This window comes from Apodemus sylvaticus, chromosome 18, assembly GCF_947179515.1.
Source record: "Apodemus sylvaticus chromosome 18, mApoSyl1.1, whole genome shotgun sequence".
NCBI classification, from domain to species: Eukaryota; Metazoa; Chordata; class Mammalia; order Rodentia; family Muridae; genus Apodemus; species Apodemus sylvaticus.
In genome coordinates this window covers 13,919,549-13,944,417 of record NC_067489.1, presented here as the reverse complement: position 1 = coordinate 13,944,417, position 24,869 = coordinate 13,919,549, and the positions used below count along the sequence as shown (strand labels likewise).

General features: G+C 40.1%; 1 pseudogene; it reads left to right on the top strand.

The window, feature by feature from the left end:
- The first annotated feature begins 23,350 nt into the window (after window positions 1-23,350).
- Window positions 23,351-23,468, top strand: LOC127669036 (uncharacterized; annotated as a pseudogene).
- Window positions 23,469-24,869: the final 1,401 nt, after the last annotated feature.

The window sequence follows — 24,869 nt, the reverse complement described above, 5'->3', positions numbered from 1 at the left end:
TTTCCAACCAAATTCAAGAACACATAAAAATGATCATCCACCATGATCAAGTTGGCTTTATTCCAGGGATGCAGGGTTGGTTCAATATATGGAAATCCATCAATGCAATCCACTACATAAACAAACTCAAAGAAAAAAGCCACATGGTCATTTCATTGGATGCTGAAAAAGCATTTGACAAAATTCAGCATCCTTTCATGCTTAAAGAAGAAACTCTTATCTAAATACTATTAGATCTTTTTAAAGGGTCTTTAAATAAGAGGCGCTTGGGCACCTAGCACTAGTAGGACCAAGGAACACTGCCTCCCCCTTCTTTACATGTTAATGATGCAACATAAATACCCATCTTTGACAATCTGACAAATTTCATTAAACATAAACTTTAATACAAGAGTTTTGTACATGGTGGTGTTTCACCGTTATCTGCTCAGGTTTGAATAAAGCCAATGCGGTTCCTGAGCTGATGAAACTCATGGCTTAGTGAGTAGATTAATTCAGGCATGCCCCAGCACATACCAGCACACACTCGCTGCAACTGCGAGAAGAAAGAACCCCGGGTCTTTGACAAGTGCTCAGATTATACACATCAGAGATTAACAATACATTGGTGTCACATTAAGGAAAGACATAAAAGCACTCCCCCCCCCGCCCCCACAAAGTCATTTAACCAAGAGAAGTCCTGCTTCATGCTCCCTATGTCTTCCATCTTCTGCTTGTCTGTTTCATGAGTTTGAATCTATGCCTGCATTTGTGTCCATGTCTGTCTGTTCTGTTTGTGTGTCTCTCTGTGTGACTGTGTTTTCCTAACAAAGTCTATATTTATTGAACAGCAAGAAATCATTGCATGGGAAAGGAATGTTTACTTTACAGAAATTTTTAACAGAGTTCAGTAAGGCATTAATTCACTTGCTTCAATTGATTCCAATGAACCCAGATAACAAACACTATTGCTTATCCACAAATATATACAAATGGTTGCTTTCAACTTTTATGGTAGATAAAGTTAAGTAGGTAAGGACCATTGCCTGCAGCTTCTATATTTGTTGCTTTCAGCAAATGATACACATGTATTATTTAGGCTAATGGTATAGGAATGGGGTAGTATATAACTTATGAATTATGCATCATGCTTTGGTTGAAAAAGCTGATTATATGGAAAGTCCAATGTAAGTAAAGTTGGTTTTTAAATTATTCCCTTAATCCATTTTAAACAAACAGTCTGAATATACAGTAGGCTAGCTGTCTTAAGTGACTTCTCGATGTGTGAGGGTCCAGCCATAGTTACACTCTCTTAGACTATAAAAGATATTTTCAGAATATTGCATTGCCACAAAGTCATGGGTCTTAGGGAAGGTTTGACATGGACTGGAAGATTTGTGCTCAGGGTGAAGCAAAGTCTTTAATAGAATGAAGTTCAAAGAAGTTGAGTCACTGAACAAGGGCACCATGCACAGGAATGTCACATTCAACTGGAGAGACTCCAAAGAAGCTTGTCCCCAAGGGAGGCTGGTCAGACTGAAATTCTCAACAGAAGGTGTGATAGGGGGCATGTCTACAGGAAGTGGGGACCACACAGAGCAGAGGGATTGGTGTGCATGTTAGAGCTATTTAGGATCTTAAGAGAAGGCAGGCTAAGGAGATGGAACATGGATCTGTGGCAGAACCTTCCCCTAATGAATAAATATTTCAAGGGGCTAATCACTTGGTGAGGAGGCTGCTCAGGGAGAGGAAGTGGAAAGCAGGAGAAAGAAGACTTTTTCTTTTCGATGGGAGAGAGCATAGAGATACAAAGTAGGTAGCAGGAGGGCCCAGGTTTAGGTGGCAGAGAGTCTGTAGGAATGAGAAAAGGTAGCCCTGTCTGCCGGGCTGAGAACAGGCCTGTCTGGCCGCAGGTGCCAACCTGGTGATAGTATGGATTGCTTTTTAAATATTTCATGTAACATGGATACTTCAAACTGACCCAATTAACTTAAAAAACTCAAAATACTCCAGTTGGACAGAAATGTGCTTGTCCAACAGTGGAAGAGAGTAAAAGTGAGAGTCTAGTTAGTGCTTTAAAGATGAAATATACCATGACCCAGAAGCTACCAAATAAAAGAATACTGACTTTCTTCTTAACATCCAAAATGCATAACATTTTTTAACTTAAATTTTGTGAAGCAAGAAATGTCTGCACAGTTCACAGAGAGACACCAAAAAAGCTGAACCTATCTTGATGCTTCTAACAATGGCAGAGTCTATTCTACTGCCATTTCTATTTTGGAATGTAATTAATTATAAACATAGGTGCAAGATGGATCTTAGGTAGGCAGTTTAAGAAATAAAACATGACAGGCAGGATAGGACATTGCAATTATGATCTCCCCCAAAGCACTCAGAGGATGAGAATCAAGAGATTTTTGTCATAGGAGCTTTGAAAACCCAACTTTAAGCAAGGCATTAAGAGATCTGCATCCTAACTAATCATAAGGTAGAGAAATATTCAGAACACTTATTTCCATGATTCAAAATATGGAAAACCATGATATAAGAATATAGGTGCATACAGAATTTGGAAAATAACACCACAGCATGCATAAATACCATATTGAGATCAGCAGTTACCTCTAAGCATATAGGCTGTGATAGGTTCTGTCTTCAGTTTGCTTGTTCAAAATACAAACAATAGGTGAGAGTTGTGGATTCAAATGTCTGCAACTGGTAAATCCAAGATTTTAAGAACATAAGATAGCGCTTGTTTTGACTCTTTTCAACATGTCTTTACCTTTAAGGTATCTGACATTTAAATGTTTACAACTATAATGAGATCTTTTTTTCCCCCATTCAGGATAGTGTTTCATGTCTTGTGAAAGTCAGAAATCTCTTCAGATCTTGTTTTCTAACCTGTGGTTTGCAGAACTTAGTGTGTTAGTCTTCATCTTGATCTTCCTGTGCAAAAATGAAGTGTGGAAGCTCAAGAAATATAATTCTTTGTAGTACATGCTGCTGTAAAATAAATGGAAAACGTGCAGAGACTGTGATTAGTGATAAAAATAAGCCGCAGCCCTTAGTATCCAGAGGTTGTCTCTGGTATGTACAAGTGGATAGTAGTGGGGTATTATGTGGAAGGAAAACAGCAGAAGTTTAAAGCCAGAAACATGTTAGCAGTTTTCTCTCTAATAATAGCTACATTAATGACCACCAAGAAACTTAACATTGGGCTTATTTTGTATCTCTTAATTTTTAAAAAGACTAAAAGCAGGTATTCTTTATGTCATATCCTGTTTTTGTTTGTTTTTCATTCTAGGTCCATTGTATGTATACTAACTTCTAGCACATACTGTTTAGTTGCTAACAGTATTTTTTTTATTCGATATATTTTTTATTTACATTTCAAATGATTTCCCCTTTCCTGGCTCCCCACTCCCCGAAAGTCCCATAAGCCCTCTTCCCTTCCCCTGTTCTCCCATCCACCCTTCCCACTTCATTGTTCTGGTATTGCCTTATACTGCTGCACTGAGCCTTTCCAGAACCAGGGGCCACTCCTCCGTTCTTCTTGTACTTCATTTGATATGTGGATTATGACTTGGGTAATCCAAGTTTCTAGGCTAATATACACTTATCTGTGAGTGCATACCATGATTGATCTTTTGAGACTGGGTTACCTCACTTAGTATGATGTTCTCCAGCTCCATCCATTTGTCTAAGAATTTCATGAATTCATTGTTTCTAATTGCTGAATAGTACTCCATTGTGTATATATATCACATTTTTGCATTCATTCTTCCATTGGGGGATACCTGGGTCCTTTCCAGCTTCTGGTTATTATAAATAGGGCTGCTATGAACATAGTCGAGCATGTATCCTTATTACATGCTGGAGAATCCTCTGGATATATGCCCAGGAGTGGTATAGCAGGGTCCTCTGGAAATGACATGCCCAGTTTTCTGAGGAACCGCCAGACTGATTTCCAGAGTGGTTGTACCAATTTGCAACCCCACCAGCAGTGGAGGAATATTCCTCTTTCTCTACATCCTTGCCAGCACATGTTCTCTCCTGAGTTTTTGATCTTGGCCATTCTGACTGGTGTGAGGTGAAATCTCAGGGTTGTTTTGATTTGCATTTCCCTAATGACTAATGATGTTGAACATTTTTTAAGATGCTTCTCAGCCATCCAAAGTTCTTCAGGTGAAAATTCTTTGTTTAGCTCTGTACCCCATTTTTTAATAGGGTTATTTGGCTTTCTGGGGTCTAACTTCTTGAGTTCTTTGTATATATTGGATATTAGCCCTCTGTCAGATGTAGGGTTGGTGAAGATCTTTTCTCAATTTGTTGGTTGCCAATGTGTCCTTTTGATGGTGTCCTTTTCAAAAAATGGGGCTGATTCAACCCGGAGGTCAGCATGCAGAAGAATGAGAATTGATGCATCTTTATCTCCTTGTACTAAACTCAACTCCAAGTGGATCAAGGACCTCCACATAAAACCAGACACAGTGAAACTAATAGAAAAGAAACTGGGAAAGAACCTTGAGGACATGGGCACAGGGGAAAAGTTCCTGAACAGAACACCAATTGCTTATCCTCTAAGATCAAGAATTGACAAATGGAACCTCATAAAATTTCAAAGTTTCTGTAAGGCTAACTGTATTTTAGAATTTTCAGTACAATGCCACACAACAGATTTTTATTGTTGTTAATTTTTGACAGTTTTGTACATGTATATAATGAAAACTTTCTCTCCTCTCCTGCTATCTCCTGCCCATTTCTATTAATTCCTTGTGACGCCCCCCCCCCAGTTGAACCCACCCATTCCTTGATGAGATTTGTGAGTTTCAGTTTTGTTTTTGACATCTTTAGTTTAACCAAGGCCATCTGGATCTTGTATTCTTTCTTCTCCTCTTCTGAAGTATTCTTCAAGCGATACAGAGGTGGTACAAATGTATTGTTGGATCTAAGGCCCCATCCATCATCTCTGTTTCTCAGCCTCTTCCACAGCCACGAGTCTCTACATTCACCACCGTTTGAGCTGGAAAGAGTCTTCTCTGTTTAACACTGAGACAAGTGTCTCTGCACATCGCAGATTTTTACTGTACATTGTTAAACCAAACCTTAGAGGGGTGGAGTGATACTTCTCCAGTGATGAATGACGATACAAGGGACGATGTCATCAAACACAGGATATTCCAAAGGCAGAGATCGGCAGCTCGTGAATGGAAGTGACAGCAGACTGCCTCAAAGCTTGGGTTCTCTCTAGTCTAGTCACACTCTCCCTTTCCTTTACAAGCTCACCACACTGTGGTCACAGGAACCGGTGAGACCAGTTAGTCAGCTTTGATTTCTGGTGCTTCAGACATGCTTGAGGAATTATTCTTTGTGTTTTGCTGTAAACACCCTTTAGTAGACAGGCGAAGGTTTAATTGGCTGCTTTCTGAAGTTTAAAGGCCAAATTAACTTTGAGTATAAGATTCAAGTTAATTTACTTAAGGAAAAAGAAAAGGGCTCCAAAGGAAGCTCTATGGACACATTTTCCTTTTCTCAGCAAAATACCTCAGTGAGCTCCTTGATTTTTTCCCTTCTACTTTCTCATGTAGAAAAGAAGTTGCAGTCACAAATATTCTGGCTGAGATAAAATCACTTTATTGTAATTTTTTCCCTTATGATAAAATTAGGTAAAGGGTATCTGCTAATGGTATGCATCTATGATCTGACTCAATTTTCTTTTTACATCCTGAGGTCTTGTCAGTTTTCTTGCTACCAATCTCTTCTGAGTTTTTACATCAAGGAAAAATATCTAGCCTGAGTTTAGCCAGAAAATACTTAGTCAATTTTGATTGTGATTTATGAAAAGCGTTCTTATTCTCTTAGCTCTGTGTATATGTTGTAGGATCTGTAACAAGTTAGGAGGTACTTAGGTAGCTCTTTACCCCTGACTCTGGTGAGAGAACAGGATGGTCTTAATCCTGACTACCTATTATAGTTTAAATGAAAAATGTACCCCTCCTCACTGACTCATGTATTTGAACACCTAGTCCTCAGTAAGTGGCACTGTTTGGGAAGGTTATGGGGCTTTCAGGAAGTAGAATCTCACTAGAGGAAGTGCGTCACCAGGATTGAGGTTTGAGAGTTTATAGCCTTGCTCTTTTCCTGTTTGGGCTTCTGTTTCCCGTGTGTAGATAGAACGTGATGGTGACTCCCTGCTTCTGCCACCATGTCATACCTTTCTGCTAGGAGGATTGTATCTCTTTGGTATAGTGACATAAATAATGCTTTTCATCCTTAAGTGACTTTTGGCTGTGTTCTATCACTGGAACAGAAAAGAAACTAATACACTGGCCAAATGTCAGAGAGCAGAGCAACTGTGATGGTTTTATGGTTGTTGAAAGGGTCTCTCCTTTACAAATCCAGATCATTTGATTTCTGTTTAATGTCCAGCATGGTTTCCATTTCACCAACTGACTTCATGTCGTGGGTAGTGCAGGAAATGCTTCAGCATCTTTCTGCTCTTACGGGGCCTGTACTCGGAAGTCCCTGCGGAGATTTTGTGAGTATTAAGACATTTGTGTTGAGTCCTTTGAGGATGAAGGCATAGGGCAATTCCAGCATTGGGAGATATGGCATCCCAGCTTCCCGTGGTAATGGGGACTTGGGGAGCCTATGGGACAGTCTGTAGTTAACACTTCTTTGAACTTTACCTTTGTAGTCTAAGTACCTTCCCAGTGCATGGTAATTAGTAGGTGCTCAATAAAAACTTATTGAACAAGCGTGTAAAGGTTCATGGAAAGATAATTACATTGTTATATTGAAGAATTTAATATACAGCTGTTATTTTTGTGCAGTTGAAAAACAGGGATTTGTTAGACATAATTTGCGTCTTGGGTTGCTTGTTGCCTTTGCAAGCAATTACTTCCCAGAAATCCCAACGTGTACTTTATGGGATCCAAGAGACAGAATTCTTTCAGCTCTAGTTGCCCTGCGAATTCATGTTTTCCTTTGCATATATTAAAATCCCTTTTAACTCTCCAGTATAATAAAAATTTACACAATGAAAGTTCTGTGGGAATCAACATTTATTTCGATAATTTAAAATGTGAATTGCTATTAAGACTATTCCATGGCTTCTTAAAATGCCAGTTATTTATTTTTTTTAATTCAGTTTGCACATGGATTTCATTGAAAAGTCTGTTGTTAAAAATCAGGATGGAAATTAGAGACCACTTGTGAAGTCCTTCCTTCATCCCTTGTGGTCAGCAGAGGTTGATTATTGTTTGCTTTTCATTAATTAGATCTTTAGTCCTATTTTCTACTGATTTAAAACCGTTTGTTCATTGCTTACTGTTTTCCCTCCTATGGTGGACACAAGTCTCTTTCTTACATATCCCATGAACGCAGACCTTCCCATGCTAGGATGGCAACACATCCTATAAAATGATAGCCAGCATTTCAGCCATGTTCGGGTTAAGCAATATAACCAGTTCTTACCTGTTGTTGTTTATCTGCCAGTCTAGAGTTGTGTCAGTATGACATAGATCATTTTCCTCTCTCCTCTCTCATCCTCTCCTGGAAGACACACTAACTCTTCCAAGTGCATGCCTTTGGTTCTAGCACATTCCACACATCCTCTGACCTTCAATGTGTTGAACGGAAGCATCCAGTTAGATGGTAAAGGGATCTAACTCCCACTTTTGAGGTTCAGATTTCAGCACCAGATCAGTTTCTAGTTCAGAGCTTCCCCTTTGGACTGACGGTTCTGCCTCCTAGCTTCTTGGATGTCTTCAGAAACACATTTCAGGGATTGGATTTAGAGTGTTCCCCCAAGAAGACACTGAAAGACCCTCATCTAACCTTTCTCTGCTTCCATCATCTGTGGCATTAGACACAACTGCGTTAAAATACATACACTCCCTGAAATTGACCCAGTGGGAGCAGGCTTTCTCTCTAGGGCAGGAGAGGCAGCAGTGCATGCCTCATTAGCTAAAGATGGAAGAAGGCGCTCAAGCAGGACCTGGGACTGAGTGGGTGCTAGGCGTCTGTAATTCCAGGGTCTCAGTCTCACAGGTGGAAAAAGGAGAAGGAGAAGCGAGATGCTTGTGGTATCCTCACACATGCTCTGTCCTCTGCTTGGTGTTTTTCCAGAGCACTTGATGTCTCTTCCAGTGGGAAGAATGTGGGTGGAATGGACAGCAGTTTCATAACTTGTCAAACGGGGAATTCGCTGGTGCTAGCCTGAGCAATTTACTTCTGGCTATAAGGCTACTCTTGACTGAGTTAAGGAACCCCAGCCGGCGAGCAATTCAGAGGGCTAAGGACTTCCAGAAATTTCATTCCTTTTTGTTTACAGTCTGTGAACATATGGCCAGAGGCAATTTGTGCGGTTGGCTAAATCAACGTGCTAATGAGGCGGAGAGGCCCTGGATGAGTTATTTCGCTTGTAGCAGGGAAAAAAACAAAACACCATTTTCCTTCCATAAATGACACTCCTGAGGTGGAGAGCAATGTCCACACTTGGGTGGAGGCTGCTGGGCTGTGTCAGCTCCAGGCTAGACGAGTGTCAAGAAAGAGGCCCTTAGCTAATGAGGACAAGAGGTGGTATGTCCTCAGAAGAGTGCCGAGGACTGATCTGTGGATCCCCTCCAAAACTCTTTATTCCCTAGAACAGGTCTGCAGCAGCATGAGGTGGGGCTGGCTGTGAGCCACAGCGTGCGTGCCATCCTTTAACTTCAAGAGCAATGTGGACTCTTCATGAGACTAGCTTCAGCAAAATCTATCAGTTATCGCACTAAAGACAACCCTTGGAAGCTCCAAAATGTCTGTGTTGCATTAGGGAGTGAAAAATGAAGCATGCCCCCTAGTGTTAGTGTTAGTCAAGAGTGAGCCCAAATTTGAATTCTCCACCTCTCTCTGTACGTTCTTTCTTTCTATAGCTTGTAGTGTCTGACCTATCTCTGTCTGTCTTTTGGATCTTTCTGATGCCTGAATGTGACTCCATGCCTGTCCCGAGTCTACCTCTAACAAGGGATTTTCTTCGTATTTATTGAACAGAAACTATCATGTGGGAAAGACATATGGCATTCCTTACAGAGAAACCTTTAGCAATGATTTTACAAGGGAAGATACCATCTCACCTACTCCAAATGACCCAGAAGCACTCACTACTGCAAGCATATATTACCAAGCTTTATCCACAGATTGATTCCAACAGTTACGGTGAACATTTGTTGTAGAAAATTGCTTCCAACCTGTTGACTCCTTTCAGCAACATACACATATACAAAAATGTTCTAGGTCAGGGAACCATAATTTAAGATTAAAGCTATACATTAGGTTATGTTGTAAAAAGATGATTGTATTCGGGAATCCAAGATATGTAAAGTTGGTTATATTGTGCCCTTAAAGGCAGATTACAATTAAGCAGGCAGAGCACACAGTCAGTCAGCAGGTTAAGTCCAGGGTTTTAAGTGATCTCAATGGCTGTTACTAACTTTGCCATGAAGTATGGAGGAAGTTGTCTCTTTGAGGTGAAGATATATTTTCATGAAAATGTGTCACTACAAAGTCTGTCTGCTGTATTGTGTCTTTTGTGATGGATTAATGAAATGCTTCCATATCTCACTGAAACTTGCAAATCTTTTTGAGGTTAACAGCCTTCGACATCGCCCCGTTTTTTCTTAATTTGGAACTCAGACTAAAACCAAAAACTAATCAACAAGTCAAATAAAAAAAATCCCCAAAACCAACTTTACAGAGCTCACTTTACAGGGTTTCACATTTCACCTGTCACCTGTGCATCTGTATCAGAGCAAATAGAACTTTATGCTAGTCCTGGTGTGGGCTGCCTTTGCAGCAGCATCACCCTCTCTCTGGGTCTCTGTTTCGGGAAAAGGGACATGGGACCTTTCTGGGTCTCTTGTTAATTGGACTGATGCATTTACAGGATTTGACCTCTTTTTTTGTTGTTGTTTTGTTTTGTTTGTCCAGGCAGAGTTTCTCTGTGTAGCCCTGGCTGTCCTGAAACTCACTCTGTAGACTAGGCTGGCCTCAAACTCAGAAATCCTTCTGCCTCTGCCTCCCAAGTGCTGGGATTAAAGGCATGTGCCACCACTGCCCAACTGACCTCCATAATCTAGACACTATTGTATCAAGAGTTTGGATGCAATGTGTCAGTTTCTTATATTAAAAGCACTGGCTGCTCCTGCAAAGGATCCAGGTTTAATTACTAAAACAGGTTCAATTCCTAACACCCACGTGGTGGCTCACAACCAACTCTAAATTCAGGGACTCTGACCACATCTTCTAGCTACTGCAAGCACCAGGCATGTTTGTGAGGCCTAGACACACATATAGTGAAAACAAAAAGAAGGCATATACTATACAGAGAGCTAAAGATGACAGAGCCTGACGTAGACAGAAAGACATCTTCCCTTGAACACCTGGAGAGGTGCTTGAGTATCAGCAAGAGTGAGAGAGAGAGAGAGAGAGATAACTGTCATGAGAAAAATGGCGCCTGGAGGTGGAGCGAGGCCAGAGGAGTCCTTCAGAGAGCAGCCTTCAACTTGGAACCAAATCCCTCGGCCATGTCCCTGGGTAGTTTTGGTCCAGTATCTAAAACAAAGGAAATGTCGAGCTTTTATAAACTTTTAGGAATTGTTGTAAGTTTCACATCACATGATTTAGTTCAGCATAGCATAACTGACAAGGTTGCTTGGAGAAGCTGGGTACCAGGGTACCAGTAACTGAGAACTGTCCACTCACACCCCAGGATGCTGTCCCAGAGAGAGCTGCAGGAAGGCATGGTATGATCAAGCTATAGGATCAGACCTGAAGGTACAACTTGTGTTCTAACAGAGGGAATAAAAAATTCAATTTACAACACAGTCCTAAACTTAATGCCTTATAGATTTTATACAAATAATGTCAACTGTTGTTATTCCATCCAGTGTAACAACAGAACCATCATTAAATTTTCCCTGATGCAACTAATAAATTGACTAAAGGATTTGCCTTTTATGTAGGTGAAATTTATTGGTTTCTTACTATTTATAAGTCAATACTTCTTTGGTTAAGAACAGAACTATTAAAATTACTCTTCTACATAGTATAAAACAGCATAAGAACAGAAAATAAAATGTGAATTATGCATTCAAAAAATTCTACAACAGAACAATTTAAGATGCTTAGTTGAAAAGAAAATGATTATATTTATCAGTGCATTCATCACCAGGCAAAGAGATAGAGCTCTGGAATGTCAGGGAAATGCTGACAAGGTTCATCCTGCAAAAATGCACAGAGAAGTACAGCTTTTCATAGGACACAGGCTTGGGCATAGTCAACAGGGGCAAGCCTGGGTTTCCTTTTTAAGAGTCTTCCAGGACTTGCTGTCCATCCAGACTCTGGAAGCCATATAGTCCTCTTGATCCTGCACACACCGAAGCAAGCAAATGCAAGAGCAGGTCACAGTGGGTCGTGATAGCATAGTGTCACAGGTCCCTCCCATTGCCTTCAGGTCCAACCCACCACCATGCTTCCTCTTGACTCCTTGAATCCCACTAGGATTTTCCGTGACTTCACAGGTTCTACTCCAGGACACAAGTAAGGGTTTCTTCACATCTGTCAAATTTTCTTCTGTTGTTTTAACAATTTAATTATGAAACTAAGTGCCTAGGCTTTGCACAGCAAATATAACTGATAGGTTCTGTCCCTCAGGACCACTGCTCCTCTCAGACACAAAACATGAGTCTCCTGTTCTTATTGCTGACTGATTAGCTATAAACATGAGGACGAAGAGTGGTCTTGACCTTTGAAAGTTTGCTTGAACAGCTCTCAGATTTGAGGAGAACTCACGTTTATCAGTTGATTGTGAAGAACACAACTCTGGAAGAAGCACACCAGTGAGTTCCCATGCCTTCTGCAAGGGTGCTACCAGCAGCATGATGTGGTTCTCAGCCTGGAATCATCCAAAGCCAATGAATTGTTTTGGAGATTTTATGGAAGTTTCATTAAGTAGATGTGACTAACTCAATCCCTAGTCCTTCCCTACTCATAGAGAGTTTAAGAAAAGGGCTGGAGTTTGCAAGCTTGTAGGCAAAGCTTCTCTCCGGTAACCTCATCTCCATACTAACACTACTGAAGAGTCACCAAGGATTGTCTCATGGGAACACAGTCCATCCACCCTGATGACTCAGATACCAGCAGCTAAGAAGAAAACCTAGCTATCTTTCAGCATTCAGGCAACAGAATGATGGGCAGAGCATCTTCTCATTTAATTTTCTCTGCCGTTGGATGTAGTAACAAGACAGCATCAGATGTCCACCCTTCTGAAATTATCCAAGAACTATACAAATCCAGCGTGGATGCCATTTCCTGCTTGGAGATGCCTGTCTGCAACATCTGCCTTTTCCCAACCTGCCGTGTTACCTTTGTTCCCTGTCCTGCCCTTCCCTGTGATGAATCTTTCAGTTGTTTCTCCAGCTGTGTTTTCTGGTGAACTTGGGCTTAGGCATTGAAGTGACAACTTCAGCAAAATTCTAATTTTATCAAATATTTCTTCTTTTTCCATAAGGAAATCATGAAGTATTTTACTCAGACAAGGCTAACTTGCTTTCTTCTTTGAGATTAGAGCCCAAGTACAGGGAGTAAGGAGCTAGGGTGGTTTCATTTCCCACATTTGAACTTCATATCTTTTATCAATAAAATTTCAATTTCAGTTTTGTATGTGTGTTCATGTGTTCCATTGCATTAATGCATTCAAATATATATATACATTTGAAAGAGAGATGACATAGAGAATAGAAATAAATTACCTTAAATCAACTACCATTATTGAAGGATGAATAATTTGCCAGGAGGTGTCTGTATGAGAGGGCATACACACTTATTTCATTTTTTTTCATTTTAATATTTTTATTTTCTATATTCTTTGTTTACATTCCAAATGATTTCCCCTTTCCACACTTATTTCATATGCAAGCACATCCCCTTTTCCAGCTAAGCAACTGAGCAGCAGCAAACCTGTCCATCAACCCACACCATCAGACGATGCCCATAATGGCTAATGGAAGAAGATTAATATAGGTTGCAAAAGGTTGATTGAGTTACAAATTTTCAAGAAAATGCTGTTTATAAAAATACACACTGCTAAGTCATACAGAGAATTTGACATGAATAAATAAAACCATATTTTAGGATACATTATTGCTGATATGGTAAGTGATATAAAGGTAAAACAGACTATTAAGGTCAAGGCTTATATGAACGAAGAGTGGCCTCATCTGAAAGTATAGACAATAGTCTATCAGGAAGGGACCTGCGACCTATGTGTAAATAAGATTATCTGTAAATACAGAACAATTTATTCTGTTGCTGATTTCCTGGCATTGTGGTATCACACAGAGGTCTGGTAATGTTTCTCTGGTGAGATGTGTAATCAGCCTGCATATATACATATATACATACATATATATTTCATTTTCATTTTTATATATATCCTTATTATATATATATATACGTATATATATATACATACACACATATATATATAACCTTTATATAACCTATATAAACTTTTATATAACCTATATAAAAATAAAAGGTTATTGTAGGATATGACTAAGAATATCACTAAGTTTTCCTGGCTGGTGTTGAATATATGATCCTCCTGCCTCAGATTCCGGAGTAGCTGTGATTCTAGGTTTACAACACTAGGTCTGGCCAATGGAATGGGTTTCATATTGTTTTATCCATAGAAAATGCCGCCTGGGTCTCAGACATAGCCTTGGCAGGATCAATACCTCTGGGTCTCTGCAATGCACTGGTCGGCTTTGCTGCCAACTTCCATGAGGTAGGCAGTCAGGACACGTGGAGGGGTCCTGGTTATCGCAGGCACACTTGCTAAGAGCCAGGAGAATGTGGAGAGGAAATGTCACCTTCCGTTTCTGTCTAGGCTGCTTCTGATTTCTCCTCCATGGGGCTCAACTTCAGAGCTACCACAAAACTCCCCGCTATTCATGGAGTGTTCCCACAGTTTCCCTGGACAGAGATGGAGACAGGCTGGTGGCAGCTTCTGGTGACTGCTGGTGTTCCTGGGCCTGGCCATTTCTTCCAGTTTGCCTTCACGTGTGTCATGTTCCCTCCCCTTAATTATCTCTATCAAACCTAGTTCTGTTCCTGTCTATGCAGATACCAGGACCCCTGGGGAGCCCTCATTCATTCCTCCTTTCTGGTTCCTTAGTGCTAGCTCTGCAAGGATCTTTATTTTATTTTATTATTTTATTTTATTAATTTTATTATATTTAGTTTATTTCATTTCATTTTTCCTTGAATGACTAGCTCTGGAGATAAGACATGCATACAGCTGTTCGGACTCACCTGGCAATATTAATGAAAACACACTTGTTCATTGACACACTTATCAGCTCTCTTCCCTCAGGTGTGTCCCTCTTACCTCATTTCTAATTATTCCTGTGAGATTGCAGCCCAGATGAACGAGTTGTGTTTACCTGTTTGTCCTGCGGTGTGCTTTGGAGGAGAAACAAGATTCCCAAGCTATCAAAAATCACGGGATGTGCTTAGAATACCTTTCTCAGTGATTGGCAAGTCAACCAGAAAAATGTTTAATAAAGATAAAGGATGCTCATAGGATCCAGTAGACTGGGTTTCATTTGCCTGTGACTATAGTAGTGAACTCTTCCACATCTAATCCATGGTGGATAAAAGTTAATCTGAGCACAGAAAAGTGAGGAAAGGCACCACACAAGATCACACAGCTGGTAAGAGAGGTGGAGCTTCCATCTTAATCATTTTATTATATTACTAATTGAAAACACAAATTCATGCACCCAAATGATAATGATAATTTCAGCACACACTAGGCATCTTTAAGGACTTATTTTTCTACTAAGCCTGAATAATATATTACATATATTATATACATACAATATTAAAAATGTGTCCTTGAACTCGGTGACAGAATTAAATCACAAACAGAAACCCCCAACACTCCAATGCTGTAGTCATACACATAAGCAAAAGCTTCTGGCTTTTCATTTGCACGTGCCATGTGTATAATTAGATACCAAAAACTGAATGATAATGAGACCCATGCATCCCAACTACTGTAACAAGGCGAAGATAAACTGCCCTCGTTTAGAAATGTAATCTCTTAGGTATTTTCATAGGAACACCAAGGCAGCAACTGGGGAATCCTGTTTCCTAGAGGGAAAAATTAGAGACAAAGAGAGCGTCAGAGGAGGTGGACAGACATTAATACTGATGTGACAATCTGCCACCTGGAAGGATGATACCCATTAAAGGAAGTGGGTTCATCTTTCAAGTCCTGTATTGGTCAATCTGGGCCTTCAGCCAAAGGGAGAGTGAGGTGTGTTCTGTCGCCACTAAGGAGGACATCAGAGCAAGGCAAAGGATCCAAGTGTCTCTGAAGCAGTCGGAAAGGCTCACAGAAAGCAGGTGGTTTTCCCCAGGGCTTCAGGATCCATGCAGAGCACTCTGGACGGATCACACAGAGCTGTGTTGGCTGCTCAGGACGAGCCTGGTAGCTATGGAGCCAAGCATCCTTGGCCTTGCCAAATGCCACCTAAGTGTCTCAAGACAGCTGCTTGTGTCTGGCACCTGCAGAAGAAACCAGACCAAGCCACCAGACACCATGGAACAGGCTGTCTTCTCCCCTACATTTCCAATGAAGGGAAGAACGGGGCATTCAAATTGATTTTTATATATTTAATGTGGCTACAGTTAATGGTTTATAGATTTTTGTGGCATTAGGTGTAGTTAGAGGTGTTGACTTTGAGCCGTCATTTCAATATACTTGGAAGAGTCCTTAGTTATTTATTTGGATCAGACTAAGAAATCTCCCTGTAGGTTATTTCAGTTTCCGTGTAGTCTTAATAGCTAGTGTTCATCAATGTCCTAAGCTTTGGGTATGGCTTCTTTTGTTGTTGCAGAAGGGATGTTAGGAACTCTTTCATTCTTGCTTTGGAAATGTCCCTGTTCTCTGGTCATGTGACCCAGTATCTGTTTAAGATAGAGTGTTTGCATTAGAAAGGCTTGTTAGTGTGCGATGAGTGTACTGTCTCCTATACCATACCATCTAGTAACTCTCCCTTTGTTGTTTGGGATAACTCAAACTTTAGAGGAAAGAGAGACTTGAGATTTTGTCAACTGAGGCAGGCAAGCAGATCTTGGAGTGCTGTTTTTTTACTTAGGAAAACTCAAAAAAAAAAAAAAAGCTCAAGAAAAGGGATGCATTTTTAATCCAAATTGTGTAAAATTGAAAATACAGGATGAGGAATAGTGCTTCACACTATAAAGTGAAATGGTATATATCTAGCTATTGTCTGGATATGAAGAAAACCTAAATTAAAAAAAAATAATGTATATACTGTGTAGGATAGAATTGTGTTTGCCAGTTAAGACTCAATAGTGTTCAAATCAAAGCCACTGAGGTTCAGGTATGAACTGAGCACAGGGTCCCCAATGGAGGAGCTAGAGAAAGGACCCAAGGAACTGAAGGGGTTTGCAGCGCCATAGGAGGAACAACAATTTGAATCACCCCGTATCCCGAGAGCTCCCAGGGACTAAACCACCAACCAAAGAGTTCACATGGACACATATGCAGCAAAGGATGGCCTTGTTGGATCTCAAAGGGAGGAGAGGCCCTTGGTCCTGAGAAGGCTGTATGTCCCAGTATAGGGGAATGCCAGGACAGGGAAGCGGGAGTGGGTGGGTTGGTGAGCAGGGGGAAGGGGGATGGGGGATGGGTTAGTGGATTTTTGGGGTGGGGTACAGGAAAGGGGACAACATTTGAAAAGTAAATAAAGAATATATCAAATAAACATATACACACACAAGGAAATACATGGAAGAAAAGGACCCTTCACTTATAACTCTGTGAAGTACATACATGCACCTGCACACATGTACATGCATGCATATGCATTCATACAGGTACAGGCATGAGCATGGCTGTAACAGGCTCATCAGATTGTGAGGGGGCATCTCTGTCTTCCTGGAACATCTCTTTATGTTTCTTTCATTTATTACCCAGGTTTCTCACAATGTTTGTCACTATGGAATAGCAGCTTGTAGTGGGATTTCACAGAATTCTGTGCACTTCTGTGTCTGGACAGAGATGTTGTAAGCATCCTTGCTTTATCTGTATATGCTTCCAGGGGCTCTGAGCACAGAGTAGAGGCTTCCTGTTGTTTGTAACTCCTGAGGAAGAGTGAGTGAGTGAGTGTGTGTGTGTGTACATACATACACATGAATATGCAGTAAGACTTATAAAATATGTCCTTTGTTGTTTTATAATACAATTCATATGGAGTAATGTGTAAAAATTAGAGTATATTCCAATGGTTTGAGAATATACCTCTATATACCTTATATAGACAGAATATTCCTTATATAGAGAGAGAATACATACCTCTATATGCCTTACATATATAGAGAGAGTATATACCTCTATATACCTTCATGTAGTCACTTCAGACTGGATTAAAGAACATGGCCACTTAGGCATATTGGCTTTTTAATTTATAATAATAATAATAATTATTATTATTATTTTCTTTTTTAATTAAATATTTTTATTTTCTATATTCTTTGTTTACATTCCAAATGATTTCTCCTTTCCCAGATCCTCCCTCCCCATATGTCCCATAAACCTTCTTCTCTCCATCCATTCTCCAATCACCTCCCTCCTTTTTCTCTGTCCTTATATTCCCTTCCAATGCTAGATCTATCGTTTCCAGGACCAGGACCCTCTCCATACTTCTTCATGGGAGTCATTTGTTATGCGATTTGTGCCTTGGGTATTCAGAGGTTCTGGGCTAATTAATATCCACTTATCAGAGATTGCATTCCATGTGTATTCTTTTGTGACTGGGTTACCTCACTTAGGATGATATTTTCCAGATCAAATCATTTGCCTAAAAATTTTGTGAATTCATTGTTTCTAATTGCTGAGTAGTATTCAATTGTGTATATATACCACATTTTCTGTATCCATTCCTCCTTTGAGGGACACCTGGGTTCTTTCCAGCTTCTGGCTATTATAAATAAGGTTGCTATGAACATAATGGAGCATGTGTCTTTATTGCATGCTGGGGAATCCCTTGGGTAGATGCCCAGAAGAGATATAGCAGGGTCCTCCGGAAGTGTCATGTCCAGTTTTCTGAGGAACCACCAGACTGATTTCCAAAGCGGTTGTACCATTTTACAGCCCCACCAGCAGTGGAGGAGTGTTCCGCTTTCTCCACGTCCTCACCAACACCTGCTGTCTCCTGAGTTTTTGACCTTAGCCATTCTGACTGGTGTAAGGTGAAATCTCAGGGTTGTTTTGATCTGCATTTCCCTAATGACTAATGATGCTGAGCACTTCTTGAGGTGCCTCTTGGCCATCCGAATTTCTTCAGGTGAAAATTATTTGTCTAGATCTGTACCCCATTTATTAATAGGGTTATTTGGTTCCCTGGGGTCTAACTCATTGAGTTTTTTGTATATATTGGATATTAGCCCTCTATCTGATGTAGGGTTGGTGAAAATCTTTTCCCAATTTGATGGTGGCCATTTTGTCTTCTTGATGGTGTCCTTTGCCTTACAGAAACTTTGTAATTTTATGAGGTCCCATTTGTCAATTCTTGATCTTAGAGCATAAGCTATTGGTGTTCTGTTCAGGAACTTTCCCCCTGTGCCCATGTCCTCAAGGGTCTTCCCCAGTTTCTTTTCTATTATTTTCAGTGTGTCTGGTTTTACATGGAGGTCCTTGATCCACTTGGAGTGGAGTTTAGTCCATGGAGATAAGAATGGGTCAATGCGCATTCTTCTGCATGCTGACCTCCTTATTATTATTATTACAGCAAACACTAAGTTACAAGATTAGGCCTTTCTTTATTTCCAACCGCTTGTTACTTTAATCTTTTACTCTGGTACTCAGTGTCCTCTTCTCTCTATGCTTTATAAAGTCTGGGGAAGCCACAGTAGGCATGTAAAAGCCGTCTGAGGCTCCACTTTAAGTACAATCATTCCACATTTTATAAAATCAAGCCATTTCAAAAATATATGGCTACATTTTAAAAACTTATCATTGCTACAATTTAAAATGTAAAGATTGAAAAATCTTTGTAATTTTACTTCGAATTCACAAGTATTAATTGCACCTCTTTATGGATACAGCCTGGTGATCCTTGGCCATGATACAGAGCTTCCTATCACCACCACTGTTAAATTTCAGCACGCAGGTTTTATCTTAAGAGCAAACCTGCTACTTTCTAGTAATCACATTGTAAGCTGGCCTCACATGGTCCCTACTATACACTCTGTAAGGAAGTCATTTCTTTATTAGTTACATATATTCATTCTATATCTTAGGTATTTACATAAATGAACTTATTCGATAAAGCCTTTCTATTCATATTATTTCACACAGCCACAGTGTTTTAAAGGCTCGCCATGTTGCAATATTTATTGTTTATAGTTAAATAGTATTTCCTTGTACAGATAGGTGGTTCATTTTCTTGCCAGTGATGGGTTATTTCTATCTTATTATTGCTACTATGAAAAATTCTCCTGTGGACATTTTGCTCAGAGTTATTTGTGGATATATAATTTTGGTTCTTTGTTTTCTGTGTCTAGGAGCAGAATTGCTAGATAACATGGCAATTTTCTAGGAGTAATTGTCAAATTGATTTCCAAAAGAGTTATCAGCCTCCTCTCTCCAGGTAGTTTGGTGGGCGACTTCCACATCCTCTATCTTTTATCATTCTGGTTAAATGCACCTCCTCTTTCTAATAACTGTCCGAGTGGGTGTGAGGTGAAAGGCCACTGCGTTCTCCATTTACATCTTTGGAATGACCGGTAATGCTGGACATATTTGCATGCTTGCCCCATTGATATTTCTCATTAGAATTGTCTGTTTAGAATCTTACTCTATTTTTCTTTTGTGATGGAGTTGTAAAGGTTTGAAATATGTGTTTAAGCAAGCATCTGCAAATTAAATATGTATGTTAATAAATGCAGTTTGAATGTATGCATATACGTATGTATTGTGTATGTATGTATGTGTGTATGTATATATGTATGTATCTACACACATATACACAGACAACCATTCCTTAGTAAAACATCCATAAAAGTCCTTTTATGGAAGTAGGATTTCCTGGCACTTTTTTCTGATATGTTTTATTCTATTTTTACCTTCTTGATTATAGACTCTTTGGAGTAAGTGTGTTTATATTTGATGTTCAATTTATCTATGTTTTCTTTTGTTAATGGTGCTTTTAGTGTCTTGTCCCCAAAGCCATTATCTGATCCAAGGTTATCTGAGCTGTGTGCCTTCATTTGAATCTATTTTGTAGCTTTTGTTCTTATACTTAATTATTTGTTCTCTTTCAAGTTAATTTTCATCTGTGATGAGAGGCAAGAGCCTCACTCCCTCCACTTATCTGGGTAGATATCCACTTATCTGGTGCCATTTGAAGAAATGGTGATATCTCCCATTGAAATATAATATTGCTCCTTTTGAAAAACAGCTGTGAATTTAAGGCTTTTTTGTTATTCAATTATTTTATTTTTTGTTATTCATGATTTTATTTCTCTTTGTGGAATTGCTGAATTGCTGCGTTGTAATAAAGTGACACCCATGTCCTTGATTTAGTATTAATGATGTCGGATGTTAGGGCAGTCATGGTGGCTGTCATATGGTTATTGGTTTTACGTATTTTTTCATGTGTTTACATTATATTTGTGTATAGCATATATCTATAGGTACACATGTATACGTGTACATGTGTGTCCACGACAGAAGTCAATGTCACATGTTTTCATTGATCTGCTTTTGAGATGGAATCTCTCATTAGACCCAGTGCTCACAGATTGGCTAAACTCTCTGTCAGTGAACTCTGGGATACTGTTGTCTCTTCCTTCCTGGCATTAACAAGCCAATTCCCATGCCTGGCTCTGTACAAGGGGACAGGGGTCTGAACTCATGCCCTCATCCTTGCGTGGCAGACACTGTACCAGTGGAGCCATGCTCTTAGCCCTGTTGAATGCAGTTCTGAACTTTTTACGTTCTAAACAACTCTGCTTCTAAATCTAAATTGTGCCTCTTTTGCAAACATCTAGTTGGGTTACATATTCATGCATCAGTTTTCCAATTCCAGTTTCTTTTTTGTTAATTTATTTATAGTATGTCATGAATGATAAAAAAGATTGACATCTGCTTTTTTTATTTTTATTTTTTTTGGCTTCCTGGTCTGTATTGCTTAAACCTGTTTTAATCTACTATATTTTCTACTGTTATATTCCTTTGTGTTAAATAAATATTTAATGTGCTGTTTCAATTTTCTTGTTCTTTCTGGGCTATATTCTTTCTTGAGTAAGCTCCACAATATTTCCTCTTGGATTTGCAGTTATCACGTTTGTTTATGACAGTCTCTATCAAATTAATTCTAGCTTAATTTAAATATTATACAAAACTTTTCTGTAGACAGCTCCTTCTTCTTTCTTCCTTGCTTGTGTTATCATAGGCTTTACATCTTAATTACTCAAATAATCACAAACTTACTTAGTGGGCATGATTTTACATAGCTATTTATTTTTAAACCAGAGAACACAAAGGTATTAGACAGGAAACCACATTCATACATTCCTTTACACTTGTGGATTTTACTCTTTAGTGGAGGTTATTCTAATTTTAATTACTTATGATAGTATACCCTCACTGTAGAAATGATGGGTTTCTTCACGGCATTCAGAGACTCATGGGAGCTTTTATTCTCTCCACGTGGATCCTAGTCTCTCTCTCAGAGCATGCCATCTGCATACACTGATATCGTAGAAGCTGTCCCTTCCCATAGCGGAACAGTCAGCATGTGAGCTTCCAGCTGAGCGTGTGCTGCCCCTGACATGTGGAATCAGCGTGCATCCACTATATTCCTGCTGTGACCCGTCGGTGACCAACTGCATGTTTATGTCCACAGTCACATGCATGCCTGCTACATGCAGTTTGTTATGTTTCCAGAGGCAAAGTTGCTTGATAGAAATGCTAATAGTTAGAAATGGGGCTTGTAAATAGGGTATTTGGTAGAGATAGATTTTATCATGTAATCATATTTCAAGTAGCAATGGAAGGATTATAGTGATTTTTAAAATCACTTTACATTTATTAACATTTATTGATGTGTGTGTGTGTGTGTGTGTGTGTGTGCATTGTGTATTCAAGCCATGGTGAACATGTCATGTAGAGGTCAGAAGACAGCTTACAAGGATTCTTCTTTTCTTCTACCATGTTAGTTCTTGGAATCAAAGTTAGGTAATGTTAGCTTTGACAAGTGCTGTCACATTTTACTAATCCTAGTTGGAGATAAATGTGTATTTTGTAGCAATTAAAAATCTTTTAAAGTTAATTGGTCGTAGGTGTTTTGTCTGTATGTATGTCTGTGTGCTGTACGCATATCTGGTGCTCACAGAAGCCAGATGACCAAGTTAGATCCCCTGGGAATTAAGTTTTAGATGGTTGTGAGATACCATATGTATAGCAGAAATCAAACCTGGTCCTTTGGGAGAGCAGCCAATATTCTTAACCACCAAGCCATCTCTTAGCAATTCTTTTAAAAATTAGAAATGTACTTTTCTTTCTTCCTTTCTGAAGGCTGATTTTACTAGGTGTAGTATACTTGGTAACCAGTCTTTTTGTTCCCTGGCACTAGACTGTGTATCCCATAGCACTGCAATCAGATAAGAAATGGCTCTTAATCTTTTGAGGATCTGTTGTGCAGAATGTGTCTTCTCCACAACTCGTTTCCTCAAAGTTTTCTTAGTCTTTGTTTCCCAACAGTTTGCTTCTTATATATGTGAGTATTAATATCTTCAATATTTGGATGGGGTAGATCTAACCAGGTAGATCTAACTTGGTAATCTGGCCTCTGTAGATAAATATTTGTTACATATAGTTTATGGTCATCTAGGCATTATATTATGAAGCATTTATTTTGTCCCCTTCATGTCTTGCATTTCCTTAGAGGTACAGTTAGGACTTTGTTGGTTTACCTGGCAAGCATGCTCCATAGTTCCTGGAAGCATTGTACAATGTTGCCTTACGTTATTTGGTTCTGGTCCACAGATTGGCCAATCTCAGTTACATTATCTCCATACTCATGCCTTGATTCTTCTGCCCGCCCAAATCTGATTTTGAGTCCTCCGAAGAATTTTTCATTCTGGTTAATGTGATTTTCCTTATTTCTTGATTTTTTTTCTCATAACACTCCTGTCAGCACAACTTGGGCCACTGATGATCCAAGTATTTGTGATGATGCTTTTTAAATTAAAACAAAACAAACCAAAATAAAAACAAAACAAAAATGCTGCTTCCAGAGGCATTGTAAGTGTGGCTGCTTGGTCTCAAGTGCATCAGTAAGTAACAGAGAAGACAGAGGCTATGTCTGACCTGTGAACATCTGAAGAATTAGTAGACTAACTTTCCCTGAAACAAAAGCCACCCTGAGACAATTACCAGTCCATGGCCAAGGGCCCTGGACCGGGAGCTAGCTTGAGGTGACCACCATTCTATTACCTACCAGGTGAAGGCCTGCTTGGGCTCCCAGGAGAGGGAGCAAGCTGGAGACTAGAAGAATCCTTGCTGGGACCACAGGCCCTGGACAAAAGTGAGCCTAAGACAGATGACTTTTTTATGGGGCCACTTGGGTGGGTCCAGGTGAGGAGCAAGTTAGAGATGGACACCAGACCATGTCAAAGATGACCCTAAACAGTGACATAAGGCACAAGTGAGGCATAGTATTCCTGAGACCACTCCTGAGATGGGCGCCACTAAGAGGAGCAAGTAAGCGGTAGAGAAATGGAAGAGAAAGGGAAACAAGGATGTGGGCACAATGAAGAGAGGCAGAACTGGAGACTCAAGGGTAATGGACAGCCTAATGTAGGTATCCAGTGATGCCACCTGAGACTATGGGGGGGGGGTCTTGTCCTGCGCTACTGCTGGGGATGACATTTGGTTTCCTAGGTCCATGACTGACCCTGGTGGCAAGGGATTGGGCAAGTTGGCCCTGAGGGTGTGAGTGTTGGCCAGATGGTTCTGCTTCTTGTCTGCTGTGAGGTGGCATCAGGAAGGATCCCCTCCCCTCCTTTTGGGCCTTGACACAGACAGTAGACTGGAGAGCTAGCCTCAAGGGGACTAGGAGAGCAGGAGAGCTGTCCCTGACCCTTGGCTACTGCAGCACTTGGGAGAGCAGGCCCTGCACCTCCCCTGGGCAGCACAGCAGAGCTGACCCTGGTGGCAGGGTTGTGGGTGAGCAGTCTGGAGGGCATGAGAGTTGGAGAGCTGGCCAACTCAGATACCTCTCAGACCCAGATCTAGGGTTTTGAATTGGTCCACCTCAATATCTACCCCATCGATGAACTGCTAGCAACATAAAGGGTCCAGTTCTACAGATCCAAAACTACAGGACCTCTATGACACAGGGCAATAACAGGATATTTTAGAGGAGTCCCACTGATGTTTCAGTATTGATAGAGTAGCAGAAGCAAGAGGCCTCATACCAGACCGATTAGTCATTGCAATGAACATTTGCAAGCAAAGAAGTGTGGACAAAAGGGACGTACCCTTGACACACTGCAGCTTCTACAATGAGATTAATTTTCTCTCTCTCTTGGCAGAGAAGGTGCGAGGGTGGTGAGCAGGTATGAGTGGAGGGGGAGATAAGTGCGATTGGGGTACAGGATGTGAAATTTACAAAGAACCAATAAAAAGTTAATAAGCAACAAAATTGTTTTCAAAATAAGAATTAGTTTTTTGAGTATGTGCCAGTCCTCTCCTGCCTTCCTATGGTGTGTGTGTGTGTGTGTATGTGTGTGTGTGTGTGTGG